This window comes from Microcebus murinus, chromosome 16, assembly GCF_040939455.1.
Source record: "Microcebus murinus isolate Inina chromosome 16, M.murinus_Inina_mat1.0, whole genome shotgun sequence".
Lineage (NCBI taxonomy): Eukaryota > Metazoa > Chordata > Mammalia > Primates > Cheirogaleidae > Microcebus > Microcebus murinus.
In genome coordinates this window covers 3,548,782-3,575,797 of record NC_134119.1, presented here as the reverse complement: position 1 = coordinate 3,575,797, position 27,016 = coordinate 3,548,782, and the positions used below count along the sequence as shown (strand labels likewise).

Genomic DNA, 27,016 nt, shown 5'->3' with positions numbered 1-27,016 from the left:
AACAGCGAAGTAACCGCTCTGAGAAATTCAACCTGTCCACGTGGGACGCAGGTCCCACCCCTCTACCCGGCTGCCCTGCAGGGAGCGGGAGGGGCAGGTACCCGCGGGAGCCCGGGAAGTCCATCTGCGAAGGATGCGCGTCCCCAGGGGGGCGACCCGGCATGACGCACCTGGACGGGGCAGTGCAACTGTAGGCCTTTGCACGCCAGGCCTGGAGCACACGGCATCGTCGGGGGTTTGCTCAGGCTCCTTCGTTCTCCCAGAGGGCGCGGGGCACGAAGCGCCTCACGGAGAAGCGAGGGGAGGGGAAGCAGGGTGAAAACAAGGGGATCGGCCTGAAATGCCCCAGGAGGGGCTGCAGCTCGGGTCCCCGCCGGCCAGGCACCACCCGGGGTGGCACGGTAGGTCCGGGCACTGGACTCAGGCCCAGGGTTCCTCACCCACGTCAGGGGCCTTGGCTGGCCCTGAGGGTGAGATGCAGTCGGGGTGCACACCTGGTGCACTGCTCACCTTGAACATTTCTAAAATGGATTAAATATTCACTTTTACCGTGGTAAGGCAAGCGATCCTAGTTAGCAATTGATAAGGAATCAATATTAGAGATCAATATATAAAGTGCCCAAGACTTTTGGAAAGTTTCAATGACTTCTTAAAGATTAACCCCAAGGCTCTCCCCTCGGGCCCAGGCCTCGCCCTCCGCGCACCTGGCGCGTGTCTTCCCGGCGCCCACTCAGGTGCGCGGGACTCGGCCGCGCCTTCCCAGTCGCCCCGACGGCAGACAAGGTCCTATCCAGGGGTCGTGGGGTCTCCAAGTGAATAGCACAGGAGTGCCAATATTCCCGTTTTTCTGGAAATGGTTAAGCCTCACAAAAGTAAAGGGAATAGAAAAATGAACCTCGGTATACCCTCCGAACCCCAGAGGTGTTCCACATCTAGCCTGTATGGTTTAATCTCATCCTATACTCCTCTTTTTTCTTAAAATATTTTATAGCAAATCCCAGAGAGTGTATGATTTTGCTTATAATAATTCGAGATATTTCTTTTCCAGAAAAGCACTTCTTGAATACTTTAATGTAACAATGATAACATCGTCACAGCTAACAAATTGTCATCAACCCCTTACCGCCATATAATAATTGGTCAGGGTTTACTGCTTCTGGGTGATCTCATGAATGACTCTTGGCACTTCATTTGCTCAAGCCCTTTTCCAAACAAGACCCACACACTTATGTTGGGTGACACGTTCCTAAAGTGTCCTTTCACTTACGGAGTTCCATTTTTCCTCATTTTTCTTTGTTTACCTTTCTGTTAGCTGTTGGGATCTTTGCATTGCGTGGTGTGTTTCGGCATGACGTTTCTTTGTTGAGAAACCGGACACTTGCCATGTCACAGGGCGGCCCAGGTGTGGGTGAGCTGCTCCAGCCCTGTCTTCCCCGGAAACGGGTCTTCATCAGAGCCAGGCTCGCTTCCTTGGGGAAGACGCCGCTGGGTCTGGAGTGCGTCCTGTCTCCTCCCGGGCAGAGGCGGGGACGTCAGCTTGTATAACTTCTCTGCCTGTCGTCTTTGTCAGGAAATTGAATCTCTTTCTTCTGGTAAGTTCACCATCCACTTTTCCCCTAATGACAGAGCATGAGCAGTTTCTCTGGAAGTACAAAAGTGATCACGGTTTCCCTCTTGTGGCTGCTGGAAAACAGACACATTTCTAAATGTTCCTCCAAAACAGCAGTTCTCAGAAACTGGGACTTGTGGTCCCTTTGCACTCTTAAAACAGGTTCAGGATCCAAAATAGCTTTGTTTATGCAAGATACACACACACACACACACACACACACACATATACGCTTATATACTGTAGGTAGACAGGCACATATACTGTATTAGAAATCAATACAGAATTTAAAAGTATTTTTGTGTTATTCTTTCAAAATAAATAGACCCAGTACATTGTTGATGAAAGTATTGGGATTACAACAAAATCAGTACTAAGAAGTAGTTTTACAGCAGTAAACTGTTACATTTAAAAAGTATAAGGAAAAGAATTCCATACCTCGAACAGGTGGAATTTATCCCAGTATGCAAGACTGATTCAACATTTAAAAATAATAATGTAATGCATCATATCAAAAACCTAAAGAAGAAAAATCACATGATTACCTCAATTGATACACAAAAATTATTGGACAAAATCCAGCATTCATTCATAATAATAAAGAAAAGAACTATCTGGAATCTAGTAGTAGAGTGGTCTTCCTCAACTTGATAAATAGTTTCAAAAGCCTATCGCTAACATAGTTAATGGTTAGAAACTAGAATTTTCCCCACAAAGATAAAAAATAAGGCAAGGACCTTTTCTCTCACTGCTTTTTTGAAAACATCATATTGGAATGTCTAGGTAATACCACATGAAAATAAAAGAAAACAGAAGGTAGACTGATCAGGTATTATGAAATAAAACTATCTTTGTTCACAAAGGCCAGGATTATCTATGTAAAACATCAAAAAGAGTCTACAAAAATATTCTGGAACTAATAAGCAATTATGGCAAAGTTACATAACACAAGCTTAATATGCAAAAGTCAACTGTTTTCCTAAGCACTTAGGTATAAATCTAACAAAATAAGTACAAGATCTATATGAAGAAATCTCCAAAACTGTTTTGAAAGTAATCAAAAAGTAATTAAATAAATGGAGAAATATTTTGTGTTTTTGAATAGGAAGACTCAGTATTTTTAGGAAGTCAATTCTTCCTAAATTGATCTATAGATTCAGTACAATCCTGGTCAAAAGTACATTTGATTATTTTATAGATAATGACAAACTGATTCTAAAGTTTTTATGGAGAGGCAAAAGAATACCCAACCAAATATTTTATAAACACAAAGTTGATACCTGACACTACGTACCTTCAAGACACACGATTAAAACTATAGTAATCAAAACTGTGGTATTGGCAGAAGAATCGACAAAAAGATCAATGAAGCAAAATAGCCCAGAAATTGACCCACATAAATATAGTCAACTGATTTTTGACAAAAAGATAAAGTAATAAAATGGAAAGAAGATAGTATTTTCAACAAATGATGCTGCAAAAATATGGATATTCACATATAAAAGACAGAATGTAGACACAGGCCTTAAACCTTGTACAAAAACTAACTTAAAGTAGATTATAGTGCTAAATATAAAATGTAAAGCTATAAAACTCCTAGATGATAGTATAAGCAAAAACTCTAGATTACCTTGGGTATGCTGAGGACTTATTAAATATAGCACAAAAGGCATGTTACATGCAAGAAAAATTGATATTCTGGACTTTATTAAAATTGAAAACTTCTCTGTGAAATGCATCATCAAAAGAATAAAAAGTCAAGAAAGCCATAGACTGGGAGAAAATATTTGCAAAAGACATATGTGATAAAGAACTGTCAACTAAAATAAATACACAAATAACTCTTCAAACTCAGTAATAAGAAAACAACCTGATTTTAAAAATGGGCCAAAGACCTTAATGGACATGTCACCAAAGAAGATGATACACAGATGCAAATAAGCAGGTGAAATGATACTCCACATCGTATGTCATCAGGCAAGCACAAGTTAACAATGAGCTGCCACCACACACCTGTTAGGATGCCCATAATCCAGAACACTGACAACAGCAACTGCAGCAGGAACTCTCATTCATTGCTACTGGGAATGCGAAGTGGTAAAACCACTTTGGAAGACAGTTTGATGGTCTCTTCTCCCCTCCCCTCCCCTCTTCCTCTCCTCCTCATCTCCTTCTTCTCTCCTTCTTCTCTCCTTCTTCTTTTCGAGACAGAGTCTCACTCTGTTGCCAGGCTAGAGTGCCATGGCGTCAGCCTAGCTCACGGCAACCTCAAACTCCTGGGCTCAAGCGATCCTGCTGCCTCAGCCTCCTGAGTAGCTGGGACTATAGGGGTGTGCTAGGATACCCGGCTAATTTTTCTACTTTTAGTAGAGAGAGGGTCTCGCTCCTGCTCAGGCTAGTCTTGAACTCCTGAGCTCAAGCAATCCTGCCACCTCGGTCTCCCAGAGTGCTAGGATTGCAGGCATGAGCCACTGTGGTTGGCCAATCAATGTTAACTACAGTCACCCTATTTTTCAAACTATGGTCACCTACATATATCAAACACTAGGTGGTATTTCTTCTAACTGTACATCTGTACCCAGTCTTGAAGCCCTCCGCTCCCCTTCCCTTCCTGGCTTTTGGTAACCACTAATCACTATCTTCATGAGATTCATATTTTTTTTTTTAGCTCCCATGTATGACGGAGAACATATGATATTTGTTTTCCTGTGGCTGGCTTATTTCCCTTAACACAACCTCCAGTTTCATCCATGTTGCTGCAAATGGCAGGATTTCATTCTTTCTTATGGCTGAATAATATTCTATTGTGTATCTATCATGTTTCCTTTATCCATTCATCCACTGATGGGGACTAGGGTTGATTCCTTATTTTGGCTATTGTGAATAGTGCTGCAATAAACATGGGGGGGTGCAGATATCTCTTCCATATAGTGGATCATATCTTCTATTGTTAGCATTTTGAGGACACTCCAAACTGTTTTCCCTAGTAGCTATGATAATTTATGTTCCCACCAATGACGTATGAGGGTTCCTGTTACTACACATCCTCACCGTCATCTGTTATTGCCTGTCCTTTTTAGTAGTTCACATCTTTAGGTGCCAGCTATATGGTTCATCTACTTTCTGTTTGACACAAAGTCAACTGATTAGTAACCTAGTCATGGAGTGATACTATGCTATACTCACACACATTCTTTCCGCACTAAAGGGGAGGAGATTGTACATGGCAAACGCATCAGCTAGTGGTAGTATTGAGGGCCACCTTAAAAATCTGCCAACAACAGACAATCTTACAGTGATAGGAGAAAAAAATCAGAATTCAGGACCTGCCACGGAGGAGCCCTAAGCAAACACCCCAGACTCTTTCTCTGAACTCCAGGGAACTAAACTCTAAAGTGGGAGTAATCCAGGGTAGATGGAGCTAAACAAAAATGACCACTCAAACTTGAATCACTCAGCCTTCTATATTAAAGTGGCCTACTCCTCTGATGTTTAGCTACCAGAAGGCAAAGCTGAACCCTCTCTGGAGGACAATGACGTTATCCAAGGCCACTACAACTGCATGCACAATGTCCAACACTGAGTAAAGAATTAACTGGTACACAAAGAATCAGGACCAAAAAACATACAACAGAAATAGAGTGAAAGAAGATCTTTGTACTTAATTTATCAGACATAGACTTAAAAATACAATCATTGTGGTTGATAGAGTCAAGAAAAGATGTGATATGATAGAGAATATCACCACAATACAAGAATCTATAAAATGGAACCAATTCTGAAATTTATAAGGAAAGGGGGTTAGGGTTAGCTAACAATCTTGAATAAGAATAAAGTAAAAAGAATCACTCTAGCTGCGATGAAGGCTTACAACACAGTACCATGGCAGTGTGATATTCATGGAATGAGAGACACATAGACCAATTGAATAGAACAGAAGTGCCAGACACAGACCCCGCAAATAGGCCCCACTGATATTAGAGTGCAAAAACAACTGAGAAAGGTTAGTCTTTTAAATAAATGGTGCTAGAGCCATTGAACAACTACCAAAAAAAAATCATCTTGACCTAAACCTCATCCCTTAGACAAAAATAAACTCAGTGTGGCTTACAGACTTAAATGTAAACTGTAAAACTCTAATACCTTTAGGATAAAAATGTAGAGGATCTTTGGAATGTAGGATAAGGCAAAGAGTTTTTAGAGTTGACACTAAAAGCACAAGCCATGAAAGGAAAAATGCCACATTGGAAGCCATCAAAATGAAACACTTTTGCTCTGCAAAGGCTCACATAAAAAGTATGAAAAGAAACTACAGACTGTGAGAAAGCTATATGCAAACCACATATGTAACAGAAGACTAGTACCCAAAGTCTGTAAAGAACTGTCAAAACTCCAAAGTAAAAAAAAACAGTGCAACTAGAAAATGAGCAAAAAACATGAACAGACATTTCACTCAAGAGATGCAAAGATGGAAAATAAGCACACAAAGAGGTTCAACTTCACTGACCGTTAGGGAAATGCAAATTAAAATAATAGTGAGTTTTCACTGTATACCTATCAGCATGACTAAAATTAAAAAATAATGATAATAGCAAGTGGTGGCCAAGATGCAGAGAAACTGGATCTCTCATCTGTTGCTGGTGGAAATGAGAAATAGAACAGCCACTCTGGAAAATAGTTTGTCTATTTCTCATAAAACTAAAGATGCAATCACTGTATGACCCACTATTTGCATTCTTCTGCATTTGTCTTAGAAAAACAGTCAGTTAGACTCATACAAAAAAGCCTGTACACAAATATTCAAAGCAGGTGGATCCACAAACAAACCAGGTTTTACTGAGAACAGGAGATTCCAGTCCCTAATAAGGAAGGAGCCTCTCCTTTAACCCTTGCAAAGAAAGTAACTTGAAATAACCTCACGTTATTCAATCATCTTTTTTCCTCTTGTTCTGTTTCCTGTTCTCCCCATGCAAAACCCACTGCTCTGCCATTCCCAACGGGAGCTTGGGTTCTATTTCATAGAATGTAGGTGGTCCTGATTCATGAATTGTGAAAAAAAGCCAATGAGATCTTTAAATTTGTTGTAATTTTTTCTTTTGACAAGTTGAATCTTATTGTTAATCTAGTATGACAATCTCTGCCTTTTGATTGGATTGTTTAATCTATTTATATTTAAAAAGTATATATATTTCATAGGGATGGGGTCTTGCACTATGTTGCCAGGCTGATCACATACTCTGGAACTCAAGGAATTCTCCTGCCTCAACTTCCCAAAGTGCTGGGACTACAGCTGGCACCACCACACCCAGCTACATGTTTAGTGTTGTTATTGATATGGTTGGATGTACACCTGCTGTGTTCCTTAGTTATTTCTCTTGCTCTCTCGCTCTCACTCTCACATACGCTTTCCCTTTCCCTCAGTTTACTTATTCCTCATTTATGTCCTTCTTTTGCATAAAGTGAATATTTTCCAGTGTGGCATGTTCATTTCTTTAATGATGTAACTATTGTTTGCGTTATTATTGGTTTCTCTAGTCTCTGCAATGTGCATCTTTCCAGAGTCACCTTAAGGTTTATACTAAATTCAAGTGAGATACAGAAAATTTACTCTTTTATAAATATTTCCCCACTCCAGTTTTGTGTTATTGTGCTGTATATATTATTTATAAATGTGTCATAAAATCTTAATGAAACAAATTACCACAACCTTACTGGCTTAAATGATACAAAGTTAGTATCTTATGGTTCTAGAGGTCAGGATCCTGAAATGGGTGTAACCAGACTGAAATCAAGGGTTTAGCAGAGCCATGATCTTTTCTAGAGGCCTAAGAACTCATTTTCTCATCTTTTCCGGCTTCCAGAGATGGCCCGTGCTCCTTGGCTCTGGCCTCTTCCTCCATGTTCACAGCTGGCAGTGGCCAGCCGAGTCCTTCTCACTTCATGTCACTCTAACATCGAAGCCTCTTCTGTTTTTTCTTCACTTTTCAGGACCCCTGTGGCTGACGATAGGAAATACTCTCATCATCCAGGATACTCTCCTGTCTTAAGGCTTAATCAATTCCCCTTCGCCATGTAGCCTGGCATGAACGTTTCTAGGATAAGGACATGGACTTTTGGGGTTGTGTCATTCTGCCTTCTACAACACCCCACACCTGGGTGAAGAATGCATTCACCTGGCTTTCATTGCAAAAACACCTGCCCTCAGAATGCTTGGCCTATGATGTTATGCCTGTTGTCCTGACATAATTATTAGTAGCACCTGTCTCCTCCAAACTGCCTAAAAATAGCATGTAAGCTTTGTGAGTACCAGAAGTTCTCAGTATAGTCAGCAATTCCTTGGTATCATCAATACCCTGTCACTGCTGCAGTCCCCTGATGGCCCCAAATGATTTTTTCAGCAGTTCATTCCAGTGAGGACCCAAATAAAAAGCTTTCGCCCCAACTGGTTAATATGTCGCTACAGTCTCCTAATCTATAATCAGTAATCTCTTGCAATCTATTAAGAAAATCAGGTCATTTGTCTGGAAACCGTCCCCCAACCTGGATTTTGTTAAAACAGTTAATTCAGTTCCTCTGCATTTCCTCTGTTGGTAGCTATTCTACCAACTTGATATACGGTCAGGTTAGTTGTTTCAGTTTGACCGTAATTATTAGGGATTGACTTATAAATTATACATAATTTTAATATGTAATTATGTAATTTTATTACTACTTACTAATTTTATATAATTATAACTAATTTATGTAATTATGTAAAAATATTTGCATCGTTCTAGAATCACTTCTAATAGGATATACTATGATAAATCCAGCTCCTAACCCTGTGCCTTCTACCCTGGTCTCTGTTTATTTCTGTTAAATAGACATGTTTTTATCATTTATTGTTTATCTTTTAAAAATATAGGGAAATGTGTATTTGTCTTGGTTTGTTCAGGCTGTTATAACAAAATACCATAGACTAGGTGGCTTATAAACAACAGAAGTTTGTTTCTCACATTTCTGAAGACTGGGAAGTCTAACATCAAGGTGCCTGCAGACTTGGTGTCTGGCCAGGGCCCCCTTCCTGGTGCCTAGATGGCTGGCTGCTCACGTGATGGAGGGGGGCAAGAGAGCTCTCTGGGACCTCTTGTATAATGGCACTAGTCCCATTCTTGAGGGCCCCACCCATATGACCTAATCATCTCCCAGATGCCCCACATCCAAATACTATCACATCAGAAGTTAGGTTTCAACATATAAAGTTTGAGGGGGACACCAACATTCATTCCATAGCAATATACACACATTCGTGTCCCCCCTTCTTAGTCAACTAACAGGGTACCATATACACTTTCCTCCAGTTTGCATGTATTGATACCACTGAGATCACTCCATAGCAGCAAGTAAACACATTTCTCATTCTTTTTCCTGCTGAATGATACTCCATTGTGTGGAAGTGCCACAGCACATTCAACCAGTCCCCTCTGGGTGGGATGCTTGAATTGATTCCAAATACAGGAGGGAAAAAAAGAAAAAAAACTCCAACCAACCCAGGAAAAAACCCCAGCAATGATCAGCTTTATACATATGTCTTTTTGTCTTTTTGCTCATGAATCTGAAGAATAAGCTCTCAGAAATACGACTGTTGCGGTAAGGGATAAATGGGATAAATGAACGTACCATGCTTTCTCTAAGAGGAATATCTAATTCTCCTGCCTAGCGCTGCGCTAGTTTTCTTTCCTGACAGCAGCGTGTAAAAATTTCCCACAGTCTCGCCAGCAGAGGACGAATATGAAACAAACTGACTAAAGAGAAACTCTCTATGAGTTCATTCTAACTTGTGTTTCTCTTATTCTGAGCAAAGTTCAGCCTCTTCCTGTTTATCTGGTGACGTTTGCGTTTCCTTTCCGCTGCCATTGCCGTGTTCCCAAGTCCCCGCTGTCGTAAAACTGCCGCACCGACCTCTCTCCACGCCCAGCACACCGCTGCCACCTAGTGGTTGGGATGACCCACGTTCAGGGAGTTGCTTCCTTGAGCTGTAACTTAAACTTTTCCTCTGTCAGATATCTAGATCCCAAGTTCCTTAGGTTCAGCTTCACTTTATATGGTGTCTCTCCTAGGCGGGCATTGCACGTGGGCGTAGGCTTCGTGACGTCACTTTCAGCGATGCTGAACTTGCAGGGCTTGTTCACTCACTGTCAGCCTGGTGGAGGAGGGAGAATGGTTCCCACCTACATTTCCCTTCCTGGGCTGAGCATCCACTGAGGCCTCTTCCCTGGGTCTTTTACGTCTTGAGGGATCAAAAGGGAAATTTAAAAAACCTGTCTCACCCTCTGAATTTTTTAGCTGGTATTTCTCTCTATGGAGGCCTTTCTCTCACAGCCTATTTAGTTACTCTGAGAGGTAGTTCATACAAAAAAGTCCAGATCAGTGTTTTATTCTTGGTTTTTATCAATTTTTCAGAACAATAAGATGAAGAACAGTGTTTAGAGAGTACAATATGGGTGCTAGATATGTGCTCGTGTTTTAAATACCACTAAGTAGTATTTTTCTAACATTTTTTAGTAGACAGAGATAAACATTGTTTTAAAAGAAATATTATGAGTTCATATTGTTATTGTCAAATTCTGATTTAAGATTTAGGATGTTAATTTCTTTATAATTTTTATTTCTTTTCTCTTAAGCTGAAATCTTGGCTCGTCACAACATTCACATAATTATTGGCTTTATCCTGAAATATATCTATAACAGTTGCAGAAAAGCAATGCCAATAATAACTCAGTTTAAAACTTTTAGGTGATTTTGTCCTTAAAACACATCCTATTGAGAATATATAACCAAAACTGTGTTTTAAAATCCATTGAACCAATGATTTTGTCTGTATGGCGATGCTAACAGTCAAGTAGATTTTTAAACTCCTTTGTTTCCTTTTGCTTTCAACTTTCAGGGATTGCTTTGTACTTTTAAAATTTAACCTAGTTTTTTAATTATACAAAAACGTGTACATGGTCCCCCAAATCAAAATTATACAAAAATTGTATTCAGAGAAGCTTGCATCATCTCCATCTCTTCGATCCTATTCTATCACTCTGCCATAGGCACTGTATATTAGATTTTGGTTTGTCTTTCCTTTGGTTTATTTTCATGATATAAGGGCCAATGTGTATCTATTCATATTTCCCCTTTACATGATTCTTCTCATATTTTTTTTCTGAGGAGAGTCATAGAAGTAAGATCAAATGCTTATGTAATTTTCCAATATATTGCTAAGTTCTAATCTATTGGGAGCTTGCATTCTTATCATCAATACATAAGCCTGTTTCTGTACAGTATTCGAAATGAAGTGTACAAACTATTAGACGAGGCAGCGTGACTCAGGCCTTTGCACATCGCCAGGCCAGGAGCACGCGACCTCGTCAGGTGTTTGCTCGGGCTGCTTCCTTCTCTCAGGGGGCACGGGACACGAACAGCCTCACAGAGATGCAGGTCGGGCAGGAGGGTGTAAACAAGGGGCTCGACCTGAAATGTCCCAGGAGGGGCTGCAGCTCGGGTCCTCAGCTGATCCTGCAGCATCCAGGTGGCATGGCAGGTCCTGGCGCGGGGCTCAGGCCGGGGGGGTCCCTCACCAATGTCAGAGGTCTTGGCTGGCCCTGGGGGTGAGATGCAGTCGGGTTGCACACCTGGTGCACTGCTCACCTTGAATGTTTGTAGAATGGATTAAATATTCACTTTTACCTTGGTAAGGCAAGCAATCCTAGTTAGCAATTGATAAGGAATCAATATTAGAGATCAATACGTAAAGTGTCCATGACTTTTAGAAAGTTTCAACGACTCCTGAAAGATTAACCCCAAGGCTCTCCCCTCGGGCCCAGGCCTCGCCCTCCGTGCACCTGGCGCGTGTCTTCCTGGCGCCCACTCAGGTGCGCGGGACTCGGCCGCGCCTTCCCACTCGCCGATAGGGCAGACACGGTCCTATCCAGGGGTCGTGGGGTCTCCAAGAGGCTATAAATATTCCTGTTTGTTCTGGAAATGGTTAAGTCTCACAAAAGGGAATAGAAAAATGAAGCTCTGTATAGTCTTGCCCCAAGCCACAGAGGTGTTCAAAATTTGGCCTGTCTGATTTAATCTCATCCCACCTACAATACCCTTTTTTCCTAAAATATATTAAAGCAAATCCCAGACAGTGTGTGATTTCCCTTGTAATAATTCAAGATATTTCTCTTCCAAAAAAGGACTTTTAAAATATTTTAACATACTGTTGTTACCATAATGATACCATCCTCACACCTAACAAATTGTCCTGAATCTCTTAGTATCATATAATAATTAATCAGGATTTACTGTTTCTGGGTGATCTCATGAATGACTCTTGGAACCGGATTTGCTCAAGCCATTTTCCAAACAAGACCCGGACACTTATGTTGGGTGACATGTTTCTAAAGTGTCCTTTCACTTAAGGAGTTCCTTTTTTCCTAATTTTTCTTTGTTTACCTCTCTGTTAGCTGTTGGGATCTTTGCATTGCATGGTGTGTTTCGGCATGACGTTTCTTTGTTGAGAAACCGGACACTTGCCATGTCACAGGGCGGCCCAGGTGTGGGTGAGCTGCTCCAGCCCTGTCTTCCCTGGAAACGGGTCTTCATCAGAGCCAGGCTCGCTTCCTTGGGGAAGACGCCGCTGGGTCTGGAGTGGGTCCTGTCTCCTCCCGGGCAGAGGCGGGGACATCAGCTTGTATAACTTCTCTGCCTGTCGCCTTTGTCAGGAAATTGAATCTCTTTCTTCTGGTAAGTTCACCATCCACTTTCCCCTAATGACAGAGCAAGAGCAGTTTCTCTGGAAACACAGAAGTGACCAGGGGCTCCCCCTTGTGTCTGCTGGAAATCAGTCACATTTCTAAATGTTCCTCCAAAACAGCAGTTCTCAGCAATTGAGCAATTGGGTCTTGTGGTCCCTTTACAATCTTAAAACATATTCAGGGTCCAAAATAGCAGGTTTATGCAGGATATATATAGATATATATGTATATATGTATACATATATATACACATATACACACATATGCTTATATACTGTAGGTAGATAGGCATATATGCTGTATTAGAAATCAAAATTTAGAGTTTCAAAGTATTTTTGTCTTATTCTTTCAAAATTAACAATAGGCCCAGTATGTTGCTGATGAAAATGCAAAATGGTGCAGCCCATTTGGAAATGGATGGCAGCACTTTATATAGTCAAAGATACATTGATCCATCCAGCAGTTCTATTTCTAGATACCCAAGAGAAATGAAGACATACATATACACACCTACACACACACACATATAAAATGAAATATGAATTAATTATATTCAGCGTTATTTATAATAGACAAAAGTTGAGAAGAACCCAGATCTCCATCACTTAGCAAATAAACAAGTTATGTCTTGACCAAAGCTACTGAGCAATGAAAATGAAGAAAATGTTAATGTGGAAGGATCTCAAAAACATTATACCTCTAATATATAGATAAGGCCTAAAATTAGAGAAGAATTCAAGGAAATGCCGATTTTTTAAATGAAAAACTCTCATTCTGGCCGGGCGCTGTGGCTCACACCTGTAATCCTAGCTCTTGGGAGGACGAGGCGGGCGGATTGCTCAAGGTCAGGAGTTCAAAACCAGCCTGAGCAAGAGCGAGACCCCGTCTCTACTATAAATAGAAAGAAATTAATTGGCCAACTGATATATATATAAAAAATTAGCCGGGCATGGTGGCGCATGCCTGTAGTCCCAGCTACCCGGGAGGCTGAGGCAGAAGGATCACTCGAGCCCAGGAGTTTGAGGTTGCTGTGAGCTAGGCTGACGCCACGGCACTCACTCTAGCCTGGGCAACAAAGCGAGACTCTGTCTCAAAAAAAAAAAAAAAAAAAAAAAAACAAAAAACTCTCATTCATTGCTACTGGGAATGCAAAATGGCAAAACCACTTTAGAAGACAGTTTGGTGGTTTCTTATAAAACTAAATATATTCTTATAGATTTCAGCAATCACACACCTTTGTTTTACTCTAAGGAGTTGAAAACATATGTCCACACATAAAATAACTGCCTAAAGATGATTATTGTAGCTTTATTCGCAATTGCCAAACCTTGGAAGCTACCAAGATGTCCTTCAGTAGATAAATGGATAAACTATAGTACACTCAGACAATGGAGGAAGCTTCAGTGCATATTATGAAGAGAAAGAATCCAATCTGAAAATGCTAGATACTGTATCATTCTAACATTATGATATTCTGGAAAACATCAGAGGGAGAATAAAAAGAGCAGTGGATGCCAGGAGTTGGAAGAAGGGAGGGATGGCTAGGCAGAACACAGAGGGCTTTTAAGGCAGTGAAAATATTCCTTATGATACTGTAATTGTGGATACATGTCATCATACATTTGTCCAACCCCACAGAACGCATAACACCAAGAGTGAACCCTTATGGAAACCAGAGACTTAGAACCATAATGCCGTGTCAGTTGTAATGAATGGGCCACTCTGGTGGGGATGCTGATGGTGGCAGGGGCTGTGCATGTGTGGGGACACAGGTACATGGAATTTCTCTGTGCCTTTGGCTCAACTTTGTTATGACCTAGAACTGATCCTAAGAGAAAGTATTTAAAAATAAACAAACAAAATCATACCTTCCTCTAGATTTTAGGGATATGGTTGATTATTTTATACTGAAACAACAGAGATATTGAGTAGATAGTAAAATTCAAATGTTTAAAAAAAATAAACAAGAGGCACCAAAATATTATCAGTTGCATCATTTGTATTTGATGATAGTGTCGCATCGTATATAACTACCTCCCCATTCACAGAATCCTTCAGAGAATCTGTTAAGTTTTATCTCTCTTTATAGGCATTTTAGTGTAAAAGTTTGGACGTCCTAGGTAAGCCTTCTGTCAACAACTAGAAAAGTACACACCAATTTTAGGAAAATATATCAGCTTTCATCATAATTGAATCATTTTGAGATTCCATCAAAAGAGAATAAATATCTTCTCTGAACCCCCAAAAGGGGACCTTTGTTCCACAGGAGCACACATAGTTCCAGGTTAAAAATTGTTGTAAAAAAATAAAAAATCTTCTGAATATCTTATCTATTACAAATTAACCCAGAAAGCAAGGAGATTTGTTTTTATAATGTGATAGATTTTTGAAGATTGTTTTGAAAATGAAAGTTTAAAAATTTGAAAAATTCTCATAGAACTCTGAAGCCTTCTAGAATATTCCTATAGTGTCTGCAGATACTCATGGGAAACACTGACCTTTATTACCTACAGAAGTCATATAAAAAAGAAGACAATTTCTTAGAGTCCCTACAATTTCTCTGACTTTTCATTATACTTATTTTTTTAAAATTCTTTATTGCTATATGATAATGTACATATTTTCAAGGTACATGTGATTATTTGATATATTCATATAATGTATAAAGATCAAATAAGGGTAATTGGGATATCCATCACCTTAAATGCTAATCTTCATTCTAGGAACATTCAAATTATTCTCTTCTAGCTATTTTGAAATGACAATAGATAAATTTTTTTTGAGATGGAGTCTCACTACATTGCCGAGTAGAGTGTTGTGGCATCAGCCTAGCTCACAGCAACCTCAAACTCCTGGGCTCAAGCGAACCGCCGGCCTCTGTCTCCTGAACAGCTGGGTCTTCAGTTGCATGCCATGACACCCAACTAATTTTTGTATTTTTAGTAGATATGGGGTCTCAGTCTTGCTCAGACTAGTCTTGAACTGCTGTGAAGAGATCCTCCCACCTTGGCCTCCCAGAGTGCTGGGATTACAGGGGTGAGCCACCACACCCAGTCAGTCAGTGTTAGCTATAGTCACCCTATCTTTCAAATTAAGGTCACCTAGATCCATCAAACACTAGGTTTATTTCTTCTAAATGTACATCTATACCCAGTCTTGAAGCCCTCTGCTCCCCTCCCCTTCCAGGCCTTTGGTAACCACCAATCACTCTCTATCTTCATGAGATCCATTTCTTCTTAGCTCCCACGTATGAAGTAGAACATGTGATATTTGTTTTTCTGTGCTTGGCTTATTTCCCTTAACATGATGACCTCTAGTTTCATCCATGTTGCTAAACTGACAGGCTTTCATTCTCTTTTATGGCTGAATAATATTCCATTGTGTATCTATCATGTTTCCTTTATCCATTCATTCACTGATGGGCACTAGGGCTGATTCCCTATTTTGGCTATTGTGAATAGTGCTGCAATAAACATGGGGTGCAGATATCGCTTCAATATATTGCATCATATGTTCTATTTTTAGCATTTTGAACCTCCATACTGTTTTCCATAGTAGCAATAATAATTTATAATCCCACCAATGATTTATGAGGGTTCCCCTTTCTCCACATCCTCACCATCATCTGTTGTTGCCTATCTTTTTAAGAGTTCACACTTTTTGGTCCCATCTATGTGGTTAATCCACTTTTGTTTAACGAAAGTGAATGGATTAGTAACCTAGTCATGCAGTAAAATCATGTTATACTCTCACACACTGTTTCCATGCTAAATGGGAAGAGATTGTACATGGAAAGTGTATCAATCAGTGGAAGTCTTGAGGGCCATCTTAAAAATCTGCCTGCAACAGACAACCTAATGGTGATAGGAGGAAATATATTAGAATTCAGGACCCACCATGGAGGAGCCCTAAGCAAACACCCCAGACTCCTCCTCTGAACTCCAGGGAACTAAACTCTAAAGTGGGGTACAACCAGTCCAGGGGTACATGGAGACAAACAAAAATGACTATCCAACTTGAATCGCCCAGTGTTCCCCCACATTAGATTAAAGTGGCCTGCTCCTGTGCTGTTTAGCTACCAGAAGGCGAGCCTGAACCCTCTCTGGAGGACAGTGATGTTATACAAAGCCACTACAACTGAATACACAGCGTCCAACATTGAGTAAAGTATTAACAGTACACAAAGAATCAGGACCAAAAAACATACAAATAACAGAAGCAGAGTCAAAGAAGATCTTTTTGTTTATCAGACATAGACTTAAAAATACAATAATTGTGATTGATGGAGTCAAGAAAAGATATGATAGAGAATAGGACCACAATACAGGAATCTATAAAATGGAACCAATTCTGAACTTTATAAGGAAAAGCACAAGCTCTCAAAAGCTAAAACACTCTTCAACAAGAATAAGGTCAAAAAGTGAGCCTTGCTGTGATGAAGGTTTATTATACAGCTACAGGAACATGGCAGTGTGATGTTCATGGAAGGAGAGACACATATATCAGTCGAATAGAACAGAAGTGCAAGACATAGACCCCACAAATAGGCTCCACTGATATTTGACAGAAGTTCGAAAACACCTGAGAAAGGTTAGTCTTTTAAACAAGTACTGGCACCACTGAAGGACTACAAAAAAAATTCATCTTGACCTAAACCTCACACCTTATACAAAAATAAACTCAGAATGACTTACAGGCTTAAATGTAAACTGTAAAACTCTAATACCTTTAGGATAAAAAATTAGGAGATAATCCTTGGAACCTAGGGTTAGGCAAAGAGTTCTTAGAATCGTCACCAAAAACACAATCCATGAAAGGAAAAAACGCCACATTGGAACTCATCAAAATGAAATGCTTTTGCTCTGCAAAAGCTCACGTACAAAATATGATAAGAAAAACTACAGATTGTGAGAAAACTATATGCAAACCACATTAGTAACAGAAGACTAGTATCAAACGTATGTAAAGTACCCTGAAAACTCAAGTAAAAATCAATTCAACTGAAAAATAAGCAAAACACACTAACAGACATTTACCCAAGAGATGGAAAATAAGCACGTGAAAGAGGTTGAACTTCACTGGACAGCAGAGAAATGCAAATGAAAATCACAGCGAATGATCACTTTATACCTATCAGAATGGCTAAAATTAAAAAACCAAATGGTGATAACACCAAAAGGTGACCAGGATGCGGAGAAACTGGGTCTCTCGTGTGTTGCTGGTGGAAATGTGAACTGGAACGGCCGCTCTGGAAAATAGTTTGTGTATCTAAGGAAGCAATCACTGTTTGGGCCACTATTTGCACTCTTAGGTATTTATTTATCTCAGGGAAATGGAAAGTTACACTCATACAAAAGCCTGTACACAAATATTCATAACAGCCTGAATGTAGAAACAACCAGATGGCATTCAACAGGTGAATGGTTAGACAAACTGTGGTACATCCATGCCATGGAATACTTGTCAGCATTAACAAAAAACAAACTGTTGATACATGCAACAACTTCTGACAGTGCCAAAGTTTCCATACTTGCCTTTGTCGGTTCAGTGTTGCTCTAAGGGCGACCTGAGGCTGGGTAATCGATAGAGAAGACAGGTGTGTGTGGCTCACGGTCCTGCAGGCTGTATGAGAAGCGTGGCGCCAGCACCTGCACCTGGTGAGGGCCTGGGGCTGCTGCCGCTCCTGGCAGAGGGGAAGAGGACCCAGCTGTGCAGGGACCACAGGCAAGACAGGAAGCAGGAGAGGGTGGGAGGTGCCTGGCTTTGTGGCAACCAGCTCTCCAGGGAACTAACAGAGCAAGAACTCACTCCTGTGGAGAGGGCATTCATCTATCCCTGAGGGATCCACCCCCATGACCCAAACACCTCCCAAGAGGCCCCACCCCCAACACTGGGGATCAAATTTCAGTATGAGACCTGGAGGGGACAGATATCCAAACTGTAGCAATGCATATGATTCCATTCATAGAATCTTGAAATGACAAAATTACAAAATTGAGAAGCAGATCATTGGTTTCCATGGGTTGAGGATGAAGGGTGGTTATAAAAGAGAAACATGGAACTATAGTAGTGCCATGTAGCCATAGAACTATCACGAATATACACAGACCTACAAGTGCGATAAAATTGCATAGAACTAAATACACACACAAATGATACAGATAAAACTAGCAAAGTCTGAACAATATTGGTGGACTGTATCAATGTCGCTATTCTGAATGTGATATTGTATTACAGTTTGCATGATATTATTTGAAAGAAATTATGGGTTCCATTTTAAAGTCTCTTTTGTCTGACGTTAATACAGGCACTCCGGCTCTGCTATTGCTTGCACAGCGTATCTTTTTCCATTCTTTTATTTTCAACCTATTTTTAAAGTAAATGTATGTTTTCTATAAGCGGCGTATAGTTTGTTAAACAAAATTATGGGAGGCAGCTGTTTTGGATTGAGCTCCTGCGCTAGGCCCCCGTGGACCAGACTGAAGCACACGGAGGCACCCATGCCCAACGCCCCTCCACCTAACTGGAACTCGGAGGAAGCAGGTGGATGCCCAAAGAGACCAGGTTTTCCTGAAAACAGGAGATTCTGGTCCATAATAAGGAAGGAGCTTATCCTTCAAATGTTGCCATGGAAAGTAACTTGAAATAATCTCACGTTATTCAATCAATCTTTCCCGTCTTCTTCTGTTCCCAGTTCCCACCGTGCAAAACCCACTGCTCTGCCTTTCCCAGTGGGAGCTCGAGTTCTATTTCATAGAATGGAGGCTGCCCTGATTCATGAATTGTGGAAAAGAAAGCTACTGAGATCTTTAACTTTCTTGTAATTTTGTCTTTTTAAAATTATTTCATCATAGTATGGGGGTACAAGTGTTGTTAAGGTTACATATATTGCCCTTGCCTCCCCTCCCCCCTCGAGTCAGAGCTTCAAGTGAGTCCATCCTCCAGGTGGTGCCCATCGCACTCATTATGTAAATACACCAGGCGTCCTCAAACTATGACCCGGGGGCCACGTGCTGCCCACCTAGGACATTCATCCGGCCCTCTGGATGTTTTTGCCATCACTGCCTGTCCTGCTTAGCAGCCCACTCATCCCAGGCCCGCAGTGCGCATGTGTGGAATGTGCGCCCACTCTCCAACGGCCCTCCCATGGTCTGAGGGACAGTGGACTGCCCCCTGTTTAAAAAGTCTGAGGACACCTGGTACCCATCCCTCCTCCCCCCTCCCACCTGCCTGACACCTGATGTTTTTTTTTTTTAACTGGTTGGTTACATTTTATCTTTGCCTCTCCCTAGAAAGGGTTACAATGAGTCAGCATCCCTACCACTCACCTCTCACAAAAATCTACTCCAGATGGGTAACAGATATAAACCTAAGCCATGAAACCTTAAGAATTCTAGAAGAAGATGCTGGGAAAACCCTATCAGACATTTGCCTAGGCAAAGAATTCTTGAAGAAGACCCCCAAAGCAATCACTACAGAGACAAAAATAAACAAATGGGATCTGATCAAATTAATTTTGTCTTTTTACCAGTGAATCTTATTGCTAATCCAGTGTGACATCTCTGCCTGTTGATTGGATTGCTAAATCTATTTATATTTTAAAATATACATACATATATATATGTATGTATTTATATTTCATAGGGATGGGGTCTTGCACAATGTTGCCAGGCTGATCACAAACTCCTGAACTCAAGCAATTCTCCTCCCTCAGCTTCCCAAAGTGCTGGGACTACAGGTGGGACCACCACACCCAGCTCCACCTTTATCATTGTTGTTGATATGGTTCGATGCCCACCTGCTGTGTTCCTTTGTCCTCCCTCTCTCTCTCTCTCTCTCTCCCATACTCTCTCCCTTTCTCTCAGTTCACCTGTTCCCCATTTATGTTCCTCTTTTGCATGAGGTGAATGTTTTCCAGTGTAACATGTTCATTTCTTTAATGATGTAACTATTTTTGTCTGCACTATTAGTGGTTGCTCTAGGGTCTACAATGTGCATCTTGCCAGAGTCACCTTCAGATTTATACTAAATTCCAGTGAGAGACAGAAAATGTACTCTTTCATAGCTCTATTTCCCCACCCTAGTTTTGTATTATTTAGCTATACATACTATTTGTAAATGTGTTGCAAATGCACAATACATTGTGATCATTCTTTCTTTTTATAATTGCACATCTTTTAAAGAATCTAAGAGAGGGGAGCACATATTTATAGAGTTTGTTTTATTAGCTGCCTATTGGCCATTTATGGTTCTCTTTGTTTCTTCCTGGATTCAAGTTACTGTCTTCTGTGATATCTCTTTACTCCTGTGTGGCTTTGTCCCACCCTTCCCCTTTGTGTTCTTACTGTCACATATATTACATTTTCATATACCACAAACCCAATGCAGTTATATGCAGATTAGTTTATGTGACTGCTTGCTAAATCAGTCACGTGAGGAAAGAAGAAGAAATATGCAATTACGATATCTGTTATAATTACCTACATAATTATCTTAATCAGCACTCTTGCTTTTGTAATGTGAATTTGATTTAATGCTTGGTCTCACTTGCTTTCAGTCTGCAGAATTTCTTTTAATATTTTTTTCAGGCAAGTGTGCTCAAAACAAATTCTCTTAGTGTTTGTTTATCTTGGCATACATTTATTTTTATTTATTTTATAAAGGTAGATTTTTCCAGATATGAGATTTTATTTTGACAGGTTTTTTTCTTTAGCACATTGAACCTGTCATTCTATTTCATTTGGGCATTGATTTTTTTTATTTCTTCAGCAAATTATGGGGGTTAAGATGGTAAAGTCATGTATATTGCCCTTGCGCACCCTCGCCCCTCGAGTCAGAGCTTCAAGTGTGTCCATCCCCCAGACGGTGGGCACGGCACTCATTATGTGTGCATATACCCATCCCCCTCCTCCCACCTGCCCAACACCCGATAAATGTTATTTCTATATGTGCACTTAGGTGATGATCAGTTAATACCAATTTGCTGGTGAGTACATGTGGTGCTTATTTTTCCATTTTTAGGATACTTCACTTACTAGAATGGGTTCTAGCTCTATCCAGGATAATACAAGAGGTGCTATATCACCGTTGATTTTTATAGCTGAATGATACTCCATGGCATACATATACTACTTTTTATTAATCTACTCATATATTGATGAGCACTTGGGTTGTTTCCACATCTTTACAATTGTGAATTGTGCTGCTATAAACATTTGGGTGCAGGTGTCTTTTTCATAGAATGTCTTTTGTTCTTTTTGGGTAGATGCCCAGTAATGGGTTTGGCAGATCAAATGGTAGATCTACTTGTATCTCTTTGAGGTATCTCCATATTTCTTTCCACAGCGGCTGACTTGTTTGCAGTCCCACCAGCAATATAGGAGTGTTCCTGTCTCTCAGCATCCTAGCCAACATTTATGATTTTGGAATTTTTGATAAAGGCCATTCTCACTGGAGATAAGTAGTATCTCTTTTTGGTTTTAATTTGCCTTTCTGTGATGATTAGAGATGTTGAGCATTTTTTCATATGTTTATTGGCCATTATTCTCTCTTCTTTTGAAAAATTTCTGTTCATGCCTTTGCCTACTTTTTGATAGGTTTGTTTGATTTTTTTCTTGCTGATTTTTCTGAGTTATAAATAGATTCTAGTTATAAGCCCTTTATCGGATGTATAGCATGTGAAAATTTTCTCTGATTTTGTAGGTTGTTTGCTCTCATGATAGCTCTTGGCTGTGCAGAAGCTTTTTAATTTGATCAGGTCCCATTTATTTATTTTTGTTGTTGCTGTGATTTCCTTTGGGGTCTTCTTCATAAATTCTTTGCCTAGGCCAATCTCTAGAAGAGTATTTCCAACATTTTCCTCTAGAATTCTAATAGTTTCACACCTAACGTTCAAGTTTGTTACCCAGCATGAGTTATTTTTGTGAGAGTTGAAAGGTGTGAATCCTGTTTCAGTTTTCTACATGTGGCTATCCAGTTTTCCCAGCACCATTTATTAAATAAGGATTCTTTTCCCCAGTGTATGCTTTTGTCTGCTTTGTCAAAGATTACATGGCTATATGAGGATGGTTTTATATCTGGGTTCTCAGTTCGGTTCCACTGGTCAATGTCCCTGTTCTTGTGCCAGTCCCCAACTATTTTAATTACTATACCCTTGTAGTATAGTCCAAAGTCTGGTAAATTGATACCTCCTATTTTGTTTTTTATTGCCTAGGATTACCTTTACTATATGGGTTCTTCTCTGGTTCCATACGAAGTGTAAAATTATTTTTTCTATATCTTTGAAAAATGCTGATGGTATTTTAATAGGGATTGCATTGACTCTGTAGGCTACCTTGGGTAGTATAGGCATTTTAACAATGTTGATTCTGTCGACCCATGAGCATGCTATTGTCTTCCACCTGTTTACATATTCTGCTGTTTCCTTCTTCAGTATTTCATAGTTCTCCCCATAGAGATCTTTTACCTCCTTAGTTAAATATATTCCTAGGTTCTTTATTTTCTTTGTTCTATTTTGAAGGGAATTGAGTCTTTGATTTGATTCTCAATTTGACTGTTGTTGGTATATATGAATGCCTCTGATTTGTGTGTATTGATTTTGTATCCTGAGACTTCAATGAATTCATTTATCAGTTCAAGGAGTCTCTTGGTTGAATCTTTAATGTTTTCTGGATATAATATCATATCATCAGCAAAGAGTAAGAGTTTGATCTCTTCTGCTCCAATTTGGATGCCCTTAATTCTCATCTCTTATCTGATTGCTATAGCAAGGACTTCCAGCACTATGTTGAATAGACGTGGAGATAGTGGGCAACCTTGCCTTGTTCCAGTTCTAAGTGGGAATGCTTTCAACTTTTCCCCATTCGGTATGATGTTGGCTGTGGGTTTGTCATATGTGGCTTGTATCATTTTTAGGTAAGCCCCGTCTATGCCTATTTTGTTAAGTGTTCTTATCATAAAAAGGTGTTGAATTTTGTCAAATGCTTTTTCTGCATGTATTGAGAGGATCATATTGTCTTTGTTTTTGCTTCTGTTTATATGATGAATTACATTTATAGATTTGCATATGTTGACCCATTGCTGCATCTCTGGGATGAAGCCCACTTGGTTGTGATGGATTATTTTCTTAATAAGCACCTGGATTTGATTAGCTAGGATTTTGTTGAGAATATTTACATATATATTCATAAGGGATATTGGTCTGTAGGTTTCTTTTTGTGTTGCATCCTTTCCTGGTTTTGCTATCAGGGTTATGATAGCTTTATAAAATGCATTCGGGAGAATTCCATCCTTCTCAATGTTGTGGAATAATTTCTGCAGAATAGGCATCAGTCCTTCCTTGTAGGTCTGGTAAAATTTGGGTGTGAAACCATCTAGTCTGGGATATTTCTTTTTAGGAAGGTTTTTTTTAATGGCTATTTCAATTTCAGTACTTGATATTGGTCTGTTCAGGAATTCTATTTCTTCCTGGTTGAGGCTAGGGAGGCTGTGTTCCTAAGAATTTGTCCATTTCCTCTACATTTTCCAGTTTATTTGCATAAAGATTTTTGTAGCATTCATAGATGATGTCTTGTATCCCTATGAAATCAGTTGTAATTTCTCCTTTTTATTCCTGATGGAGCTTTATTAGAGTGTTTTCTATTCTGCTTTTCATTAGTCTAGCCAAAGCTGTGTTAATTTTAATTATTTTTCCAAAGAACTAACTTTTTATTTTGTTAATATTCCATAGAGTTTTTCTGTTGTCAATTTCATTTAGCTCTGATTTGATCTTATTAATTTCATTTCTTCTGCTGGGTTTAGGGTTGTTCTGTTCATCTTTTTCCAGCTCTTTGAGATGATTTATTAGGTTGCGTATTTGTGATCTTTCCATCTTTTGGCTATAGGCATTTATGGAAGTAAAGTTTCCTCTCAGGACTGTGCATTCATTCATACTTTATTATTTCCCAAAGTTGGAGGCAGGTGCCCTCCAGAGCCAGATAAACATGGCACAATGGCAGTAGTGACACTGAGGTGCCACAGACACCATGATGAGGATCCAGACATATAGAAATGGTGTCCCTGAATTTAATTTGAAGTACAGATAAAGTCTAAATATGTTTTTTAATAAGTAGATTTGAAATATTGCATGAGACATACACTAAAGCATTTGTTGTGTATCTAGAGATCAGATTTAACTGGGTGCCCTGTGTCTTATCTGGGGACCCTAGACAATGAAGTGCTCTCCAGTTCTTAGAGAAGGGTTTGGAATTTAGCTCACAGCTTCCTGGGCAGAAGGAGAATGTGTCCCCAAAGGGACCCTTCAGGGCTGTACTGTGGAAGTGCCACAGTCCATTGAATCCATCCCCTCTTGAGGGGTGCTTGAATTGTTTCCAGATACAGCAGAAAACAAAACAAAGAAAAGAACACCTACGAACCCAACCAAAAAAATCCACTATGATTAGCTTTGTACATATACGTTTTTGTATTTTTGCCCATGAATCTTTAGAATAAACTCTTAGAAGTAGGATTGCTGGGTTAAGGGATAAATGCGTGAACCACGTTTTCTCTAAAAGGAATGTCTAATTCCCCTTCCTAGAACTCTGCTATTTTTCTTTCACACCAGCAGTGTGTAAGAATTTCCAAGGTCTGGACAACCAAGAATGAATATGATACAAACTTACTCAAGAGAAATGGTGTATCAATTCATTCTAACCAGTGTTTTTCTTATTCTGAGCAAGGTTCAGCCTCTTCCTGCTTATCTAGGACATTTGCATTTCCTTCCTGCCGCCATTGCCGTGTTCCCAAGTCCCCGCTGTCCTTAAAACCGCCTCCCTCTACCACATGGACCTCTCTCCACGCCCAGCACACAGCAGCCACCTCGTGGTTGGGATGACCCACATTCAGGGAGTTGCTTCCTTGAGGTTTAACTTAAGCTCTTCCTGTATCAGACATCTAGATCCGAAGTTCCTTAGGTTCAGCTTCACTTTATAAGGTGTCTCTCCTAGGCGGGCATTGCATGTGGGCGTAGGCTTCATGATGTCACTTTCCTCGGTGCCGAACTTGCATGGCTTGTTCACTCACTGTCAGCCTGGTGGAGCAGGGAGAATGGTTCTCACCTACATTTCCCTTCCTGGGCTGAGCATCCACTGAGGCCTCTTCCCTAGGTCCTTTAGGTCCTGAGGGATCAAAAGGGTAATTTTAAAAACTCTGTCTCTCCCTCTCAATTTTTTAGCTGGTATTTCTCTCTATCGAAGACTTTCTCTCACTGCCTAATTAGTTACTCTGAGAGGTAGTTTACACAAAAAAATCTGCATCAATGTTTTATTCTTGTTTTTCTTAAATCAATTTTTCAGAATAAGATGAAGAACAATATTTAGAGAGTACAATCTGGGTGCTAGGCATGTGTTCGTGTTTTAAATACCTCTAAGTTGTATTTTTCTAAAATCTTTTAGTAGGTAGAGATAGATGTTATTTTACAAGAAATATGAGTTCATATTGACATTGTTAAATTGAAAATTCTGATTTAGGGTGGTAATTTCTTTTATTTCAATTTTTTATTTCTTTTCTCTTAAACTGAAAATCTGGACTCCTAGCAATATTCAAAAATTATTTGCTTTATCCTGTAATATATCTATAACAGTTTCAAAACAACAATACCCATAATAACCCAGTTGGAAATTGTTACAGGATTTTGTCCTTAAAACAGATCATATTGATCATGTATATCTAAAACCACGTTTTAAAATCAGTTGAAGCAATGATTTTCTCTGTCTTGTGATGCTAACAGTTGGACAGAATTTTAAACTCCTTTGTTTCCTTTTGTTTTCAAATTTCAGGGATTGCTTTTGTACTTTTCAAATTTAACCTAGTTTTTTAATTATAGAAAAACTATTATATGGTCCCAAATCAAAATTATAAAAAATTACTTTCAGAGAAGCTGGCATCATCTCCTTCTACTCCATCCTATCCCATCACTCTGCCATAGGCTCTGTTTATTAGATTTGGGCTTGTCCTTACCTTGTTCTATTTTCATGATATAAGGGCCTAAGTGGATCTATTCATATTTCCCTTTTGCGTGATTCTTTTCATATTTTTTATGAGGAGAGTCAGAGAAGAAAGATCAAATGCTTATGGGATTTTCTAATATATTGCCAGGTTCTAACCTATTGGGGGTTGGCATTGTTACCAGCAATATATAAGCCTGTTTCTGCACAGTAGTTTCAAGGAAGTGTACAAACTATTAGATTTTTTCATATAAGTGACAATTTTAATTTCTCATTATAAATGAAGGTGACCAACTTTTCATATGATGAAGGGCAATTTATCTTTTTCTGTGAATTCTCTCATTATATGTTTTACTTGATTGTAAAATTTTATTTTTTTCTTGAGTCCTTCTCAAGTTTTATCTATTCTTTTTCTTTCCTTCCTTTTATTTCATCATATTATGGGTTCCTTTTATTTCATCATGTTATGGGGATACAAATATTGTTAGGGTTACAAATATTGCCCCTGCCCCCTTCCATCCCCCTGATGTGCCAGAGATTCAAGCGTTTCCAATCCCCTGGTGTTGCGCACCGCACAGATTTACCTATTCTTTATACATTAAAGATATAATGATTTTTAGATCCATCCATGTTGTATATATTAACATTTTGTT

At 39.6% G+C, this 27,016-nt stretch overlaps 1 long non-coding RNA gene across 1 annotated transcript; it reads right to left on the bottom strand.

The window, feature by feature from the left end:
• Positions 1–900: 900 nt before the first annotated feature.
• LOC142861145 (uncharacterized) lies at positions 901–9,553 on the bottom strand. Its single transcript, XR_012912524.1, has 3 exons — positions 9,269–9,553; positions 2,048–2,128; positions 901–1,683 (listed from the first exon to the last, which is right to left on the bottom strand). It is a non-coding gene; the product is annotated as an uncharacterized LOC142861145 (long non-coding RNA).
• Positions 9,554–27,016: the final 17,463 nt, after the last annotated feature.